This window comes from Triticum urartu, chromosome 2 (assembly GCF_003073215.2).
Source record: "Triticum urartu cultivar G1812 chromosome 2, Tu2.1, whole genome shotgun sequence".
Lineage (NCBI taxonomy): Eukaryota > Viridiplantae > Streptophyta > Magnoliopsida > Poales > Poaceae > Triticum > Triticum urartu.
Window position 1 is genome coordinate 12,138,107 of NC_053023.1, and position 8,290 is coordinate 12,146,396.

The following is an 8,290-nucleotide window of genomic DNA, read 5'->3' on the forward strand; positions in this document are numbered from 1 at the left end:
CGGTAACGAGATTGAACTAGGTATTGGAATACCGATGATCAAATCTCGGGCAAGTAACATACCGATGACAAAGGGAACAACGTATGTTGTTATGCGGTCTGACCGATAAAGATCTTCGTAGAATATGTAGGAGCCAATATGGGCATCTAGGTCCCGCTATTGGTTATTGACCGGAGACGAGTCTCGGTCATGTCTACATTGTTCTCGAACCCGTAGGGTCCGCACGCTTAAGGTTACGATGACAGTTATATTATGAGTTTATGCATTTTGATGTACCGAAGGTTGTTCGTAGTCCCAGATGTGATCACAGACATGACGAGGAGTCTCGAAATGGTCGAGACATAAAGATTGATATATTGGAAGCCTATATTTGGACATCGGAAGTGTTCCGGGTGAAATCGGGATTTTACCAGAGTACTGGGAGGTTACCGGAACCCCCCGGGAGCCATATGGGCCTTAATGGGCTTTAGTGGAAAGGAGAAAGGGGCAGCCCAAGGTGGCCGCGCGCCTCCCCCCTTCCCCTAGTCCTATTAGGACTAGGAGAGGTGGCCGGCCTCCCTCTCCGTCTTTCCCCCTCGGGGAATCCTAATCTAACTAGGATTGGGGGGGGGGGGAGCCCTACTCCCGGGAGGAGTAGGACTCCTCCTGCGCCCTCCTCCTGGCCGGCGGCCCCCTCCCCCTTGGCTCCTTTATATACTGAGGCAGAGGCACCCCAGAAACACACAGGTTGATCCACGTGATCTATTCCTTAGCCGTGTGCGGTGCCCCCAGCCACCATAATCCTCGATAATACTGTAGCGGAGTTTAGGCGAAGCCCCGATGCTGTGGTACATCAAGATCATCACCACGCCGTCGTGCTGACGGAACTCTTCCTCGACACTTTGCTGGATCGGAGTCCGGGGATCGTCATCGAGCTGAACGTGTGCTCGAACTCGGAGGTGCCGTAGTTTCGGTGCTTGATCGGTCGGATTGGGAAGACGTACAACTACATCAACCAAACGCTTCCGTTGTCGATCTACTAGGTATGTAGATCACACTCTCCCCTTGTTGCTATGCATCACATGATCTTGCGTGTGCGTAGGAATTTTTTTGAAATTACTACGAAACCCAACAGGAGGAGGTACGGGAGAGGCCGGGGGAGAGAGAGGGCGCAGCCAGGCGGTGGAGGAAGGGATGGTGAAAGGAGGGGCCGCCAGATTGAGAGGAGGCAGAGGAGGGAGAGGATGGGGATGAAGACGATGGGGGCGGTGGCGGCGGAGGGAGAAAGAGATGGGGGAAGAGAGGCAGAGACTTAGGGTTAGGTCTTATATGGTGAATGATTTAGATGGGCTTTAGTGGGCTCAAAAATTTTACCAACGCACGCTAATGAAATTATAGGCGCGCCCTGCATCCTCCTCGCGCGCAACCTCCTGGCGCCCTCCAAATTCAAGCGCACCCTTCCTTTCTTTTAGTTTTTATATATAATCATCCACACTGACATGTGGGACAAATAAAAAACACGTACAACACATCAACAAGAACCACCCGTGACTGTGTGGATGGTGTATAAACAATGACAAAAGTGAGGCCTAGCTATCAATCCATGACAGTATTCGTGACGGAACCTCGGTGTCCGTCATAAAGGAGCTACCGTTTTGGCTGTCGTCTATCTCTTGCTGATCTGTGACGGTTTTCATGATGGTTCCCAAGAACGTCATCAGAAATCCGTCATAGATTAACTGATTTATTGTAGTGAATGCAGAGGACTTTCCCCTTGCTGACTTCTTGGGAGCACCTGCTCCCGCACCGGCTCCCGTACCTGCTCCCGCACCGGCTCCTGCACCGGCTCCCGCACCTGCTCCCGCACCGGCTCCCGTACCTGCTCCCGCACCGGCTCCCACACCGAACGTGCTCGGTGGTGCCTCCTCTTTGGCTGAGCTCGACACCCTCACGGTATCTTTCACACCGGCCCCCTTCAATATAGATGTATAATCTCCCGTTTTCGTTGCCTTTCGGATGTCTCACGTCGCAAACTTTTCTTTGCAGGCCGACGAAACCCCATGCACCATATTGTACACCATCGGCAAATAGAAGGTGGACGTGGGGAAGGGGACGATAATGGAGCCAAAGGAACCATTGTTCCACAGCCGGTCGATCCCCCCGAACGTCTTCAAGGTTTCCGTGGCCAGTGTCAAACCGGGCCACGAGAATTTGCCTCCTCTAATACTAGTGGGGGATGACGACGAGACCCCGCGGAGGCTTGGTGATTGTTGCAATGGGTGGGTCCTGTTGTGGCCAAAGAGTCTACTTCGTCTGGAGGCGGCCGGGAGCACACCCACGAGCACGCAGCGTCAGCAAGGTATGAACATCAACACCCCACCTACCCAATTAGCGTCGGGTGTCGGGTTGGGTGATAGCGGACGGGGTAAGCAGGTGGCTCCATTAGTCGCTGATGACGTCGCCATGGATGAGGATGAGGATGACGATGGCGCTGAACAGTATGTCTATACTGGCGCCTCCTCAGGGTTTGAGCGTCATGAGTCGGTGCCTGAATTACCGTCTCAACGTATTATTGACGACCATCCGGTGGTAAAGAAGTCTAGGAAGAGAGCGAGGAAAGGCAAAAAAGTTGATTCTATGATCCAGCCGCCTCAGCAGCCTCAGCTTCAGGACCGTGTAGATATCCCCGATGCGGATAAATGGCATATCCCCGGTCGACCAATCCTACCTAAAACAGCGCTACGGGCCAGATTCGGCGATCTAAGGAGACTTCATGACGATGTGCTGCAGGTAGAGAAAGGCCACATCGCCTCGAAAGATCCAGGATACCCACTCTACGTGGTTAACGTTCCGCGGCAAATGTCGTACTTCGACGGCTTCCCCGCGGATAAGTTCTTCCTCCGATTCGATTACATATTCGACATGTTTCATGTGAAGAAGCAGGATTTTACGTTTGTCCACCTTTATGCCTTGCACATGAACTACATCGTTGGGGTTGAGCAGGTACGTTTTATCTGTGTCGCTGACCCGTACTACATGCACGAGGGCTTCTTGGGAGTCTGTGCACAGCATCGTGAATATGCGAGGGATTACATCGTCAGTTTCATGCTCGCCAATAAGGACAAGGAGGCGATTCTCGTGCCTTATCATCCCGTGTAAGTCATCCGCGCTGCTATCCTTCCTTCGATTTCTATAATTCATTTGCACGGTGGAGGCTAATTAATTTGAGGTGTACTTATTTTGCGCAGTGGCGGGCGCGCCGTCCTCATCATCCTCTACCCCCGATTCTCCCACGCTCTTTACTTGGACTCGTCGAAGAACATTCACAAAAAGGATTACACCCACATCAAAGGTGTTCTCGACAGTGCTATGTTTTACTACCAAGCAAGGGGTGGAGAGGTTAGGGACAAGAAGAGAAGGGGCGGCAGGGCTGCCTTCAGCCATAAGACCGACTTCTGCTGCATCCAGCAACCGAACGATTCTCTTAATGATGGATTCTATGTCCTACACCACATGCTGGAGTACAGACGGGGTCACCAGAACCTTCACATGGCACCTAGATCTAGCGATGCCCATATTCTGCAATGGGCAAAGGACATAGGAGATATCGAGGTTCATCGACTTCGAGCTGAGTTCTATAACATTCAGCGGGAACTTGCCCAAATCATCATGAATGAGGTCGTCGGAAAAACAGGGATGTTCCATGCAGAAGGACAAATGTCGCGGGAAGACGTCCGAACATGGATATATAGCCTCTCGGCGTCTCGACATGAAGCCTTTCACTAAGCTCGATGACTATCTCCCTGACATGGATGGATGGCACGACATGATGGAGTGATTGTTGATATATGACAATGTGTCCGTTTACTCCATACTTTCTTTTATGACAAAACTTTGACTTATGCACGGTGAAACTTTATTTGTGATGTAATTAAACCGTCCTCCTCCTCGACTAGTGAAAATCACTCTAGTTAGGTCATTTTGGGTACGATGAACTTTGTTTTTTATGCTTATGATATGTTGTTTCTATTTTTGCCAAGTCTGTCTCTTTCTGTTGCTCAACTATATATGTTGCATATCATCGACTCATGTGACGATGCAGGTGCATAGATCATAGATGGCGAAGAAGTGCTACGCCAGGAGTATATATACGACAAGTGGCCGGAGTGTCAGGCCCAGGTGTACCGGTTTTCGGTTTCCGAGCGACACGCAGTACTTAGTTTAGATTCATGCTAATGCGAGAGAGGGATACGAACTCATGTACTCAAAGTGATAGCGATTCTCGCGTATATCATTTTTTAGATGGATGACGATGTATTTGCAAGTAATCGAGACTTGTATCGCTATTTTCAAAATTGATGACGAGAGACCACTTTGTGTTGGATGATGATTATGATGATGACATGATTTGATGAGACTAATTGTATGTATATGCTATGATTACATTTGTATGTGGATGATATGCTAAAGATCATTGTATAAAGCCTATTCAAATACAAAACAAATAAAAAACAAATATGCAGGAAAAAAACTAATAAAACTAGTAGTAGCGAGGGGGGGGGGGGAATTTAGCAGTAGCGCCGACTTACTAGTAGTGCTTCCTGCTAAATAGTGCTGCAGATAATATCAGTAGCGCCCTTTTCCAAAGAGCGCTATAGCTATTCATCAGTAGCAGTAGCGTGGGTCAGCAGGCGCTACTGCTATACGTTAGCTGTAGCGCCTTATTAGTAGCGCCGGTACCCGCACTACTGAGAGGGCCAAAACCCGCACTGCTGCTAGGCTTTTCCCTAGTAGTGGTGGTTCTACTGTCAAGACACTTCACCGGCTGATGAGAAGCGTCTGCCCGGTTTTCGCGCCCTGCGCCTTGAGTCCAACCATCAGCTGGCGGATAAGTTGACCGCTGTTGAGCGCCTGCCTCTCAATCCCACCATCAAGAAGATCAAAGCTCTTTTCGGAAACGGGTTAAATGGCATCGATCTGGTCCGGGTCTGGGTCACCTGGCGAATACTACCATTAAGCCGCCGCTCCGGCTTAATGTATACTTACATAGGCGAGAAGGATGATCCAATGCGTCATAGTCCTGACGACTTACTAGATGATGTGGTAGATGCTACAACCCAGTCACTGCTGAAGGAGGGCACTGTAACTAGCAATGCCTTCGGCTTACTTCCTTTCTGCAAGAAGAACCCGGCCCCTGCAGTGAGTGATCAATCTTAATAAATACTTTTTAACATGTTATACCCTATTTGTACTTATAATTCCTTGTCTTTTTCCACAGGCCGGTGATAATTTCTGGAAGGTCAAGTATGACCATGAGGCTGCCAAACAAGCCAGGGCAGCCAAGAAAACCGAAAGGAAGGCCGCAAAGACGGACACCTCAAAGAAGAGACCCAGCGCCTCCGATATGTTTAAATTGGATGACTCTTCTTCGGATGATGAAGAGGTAATCCTTTGATTTTCTTAACTCCTTTGTCGTTACTTTACTGACATTCTATCATTTCAGGAGGATACAGGGAACAGTCAAGCAATTGACAAAGAGGTAACTATAATCTCCTCCGACTCAGAGCCTTTGCCAAAGCAAAAAGTCCGAAGGGTGACCCAGAAAGTAAGATTTTCACATCCTCTAGCTTACCAAGATCCTCAATTTCTTTTGAAGCAACAACAACTTGAGAACCGGAGGCAGACTCGGGCCAATCAAGATGCAGAACTTTCTTCCGGCTTACCCGATGTAACCAGGAAGCGTCGGACCGAGGTTATCTCCGATTTACGTTCTGTTTTACCTTTGGCGGGTTTGATTCGCCAACCTCTCAATTCATCTGACTCCAATTATCAGGATACCTCTCCTTCCTCTGATGAGTCGATGCAATCAAACATGCCGGCTTTCAAAACAGCTCCCGGATAATGTAACCTTTCTTACTTTAAGTTTTACCGTACTTATGCTTTAATACTCATCCTTCTACCTTTATTGACAGCCTGCAAGTGAAGCCCAGCAAGAGGGCAAGGAAAAATAAGCCGTCCCAAGACCCAGTTGTCACTGAACCGGCGCTTGACTTGTCCGCTCCTGATAGCTCTACCCATCAACCGCCGCCTGAACCGGCTTCTGATATTCCGGTGCCAACTTCTGACCCGCCTGCTGAAGATGTTATCCACAACTCTGATAACCTGGAAGCTCCTAGCCCGGCCAAGACGACTGACCCGGAAGTTGAATATCTGAAGAGTCAATTTGTTGAACCGGGCCTGCCTACTGTTCTTGCCCAATGTACTGCCAAAGAAGAATTTGCCCAACATCGAAAAGCCAAACAGGACATCACTGACTATACTCACTTAAGCATTGTTGATATAGTCTCGGGCTATCTGAACCAAGTGCATAGTAGTCATGACGTGGAAATTGACATGGTGAAACAAATACAGCACAAATCTGAGGTATAACTTATGCTTTTTTCTTGAATCTTACTTACTGTACCAGCCCCAAGTCTATTGCTTCTGAATGAATATGCTGTAGACTTAGAAATCTACTTTCTGTCGGTTTGTCCAGTTTAAAGAAAATATATTTAACCCAGTTGTAACATGATAATTTTAATTTGCAATACACAATAGCCCCCAAGTGTCAAGTATCTTTACTTGTAAAGTTCTTGAGACTTGATATGTATGACCCGACAGGGTAAGTAAAAAATTCTTTTAGGCATACATTAGCCCCCAAGTGCCAAGTATCTTTACTTGTAAAATATTTGGGACTTGAATTTTATCTTACCATGATTCTTACCGTAACCTGGTACCAATACACGCCACCACAAGTCAATTTGAATCGGAGCTTGCTGATCTGAAGAGCCGGCTGAAAACTCAAGTGCTTGAAACTCAGAAAGCCAACTCCATGTTTGAATTCATCGTCTCTGAACAAGAGAAGTTGAAGCAAAATTTTGAACCAGAGAAGAAAATCTGGGCTGATGAGAAGGCTTCACTAGTGACTCGAGCCGAGACGGCAGAAGCATCTCTCGCAGAAGCAACAACCGAGTTGTCCGATTTAAAACGGTAGATATCCCAAATGGTCTCAGCCATCTTCGGTAAGTCCCTCTGGAAAAATGTCAAACATTGTAACCTTCCAATGATTATTGCAATAGTTATCTCCGGCTTATTGTGATGCTTGTGAACATACAGGCCCCAGGAGCACCAACCTCAAGCAAAACATGCTGATCAAGCTTAAGGCGGTTTACACCTTAGTGGAGCAGCTGTACTCCGGGTCACAACATGCCTTGGCCGTTGTGGCCTTATCAAATACCACTCCCCACCTCCTACAAGATGTGCTAAAGCATCTCATAGTGCTACCTCAACGAATTCAGGATTTAAGGCGGGCATCTTCAAGAGCCGGAGCCGTTGCCGCATTAAGTCGGGCAAAGGCATGGGTGCCAGAGCTTGACTTGGCTGACCTCTCTCTTGGATATTCAAGCCCGAAGGAGGACGGTACTGCATTTGATGATCAAGATTTCACTGCCTGTGTGAAAGTCATACGTCCCTTGGCTACCCTTATTGGGAACGATACTTATCTTACTAAGTATCCGAATCTTAAATTAACCCCTTTGGGATACTGCCCACCATTCAACTGCTTCTGGTCACGTTTGCACAGGCTAGTGGTAAACACGTGATACTGCCCACCATTCAACTGCTTCGTGTTGCTTTGATAACCCGACTGCTGCTGCTGCTGCTCTCCTTGACCAGACTGCTGCTGATTATAGCCTCCTTGACGTCCCTGAAAGCCGGAACCCGAGCCGCCACCCGGGCGATGAAAACCGCCAGCCCCTGAACCGCCACCAGACCCATTATGGCCATCATAGGTGTTGGAATTCTTAAACGCCTTCATGATCGCGCAATCTTTCCACAGGTGTGTGGCAGGCCGCTCCCTGGTGCCGTGTCTCGGGCAGGGCTCATTGAGTAACTGTTCGAGAGATGGGCCTGAACCGCCGGATCGAGGCGGTTTACCCTTACGTCTCTGATTGTTACCTTGCGTATTGGCGTTGGCCAGAAACTCTGGGTTACTGTCCGCTTTACGCTTATTGCCTCCTTGATTCATCGGGTTATGCTGCTGACCCTTTCCATTGCCGTTCTTCTTTCCCTTCCCGGTCTTTTCCTCATCAGACGCAGGATCCTTGGTACTATCAGAATCGGCGTATTTGACTAAAGCTGCCATCAGCGTACCCATATCATTGCAATCACGCTTAAGACGCCCCAGTTTCTGCCTTAATGGCTCAAAACGGCAATTCTTCTCCAACATGAGGACTGCAGAGCCAGCATCCATCTTGTCAGATGAATGTATTAT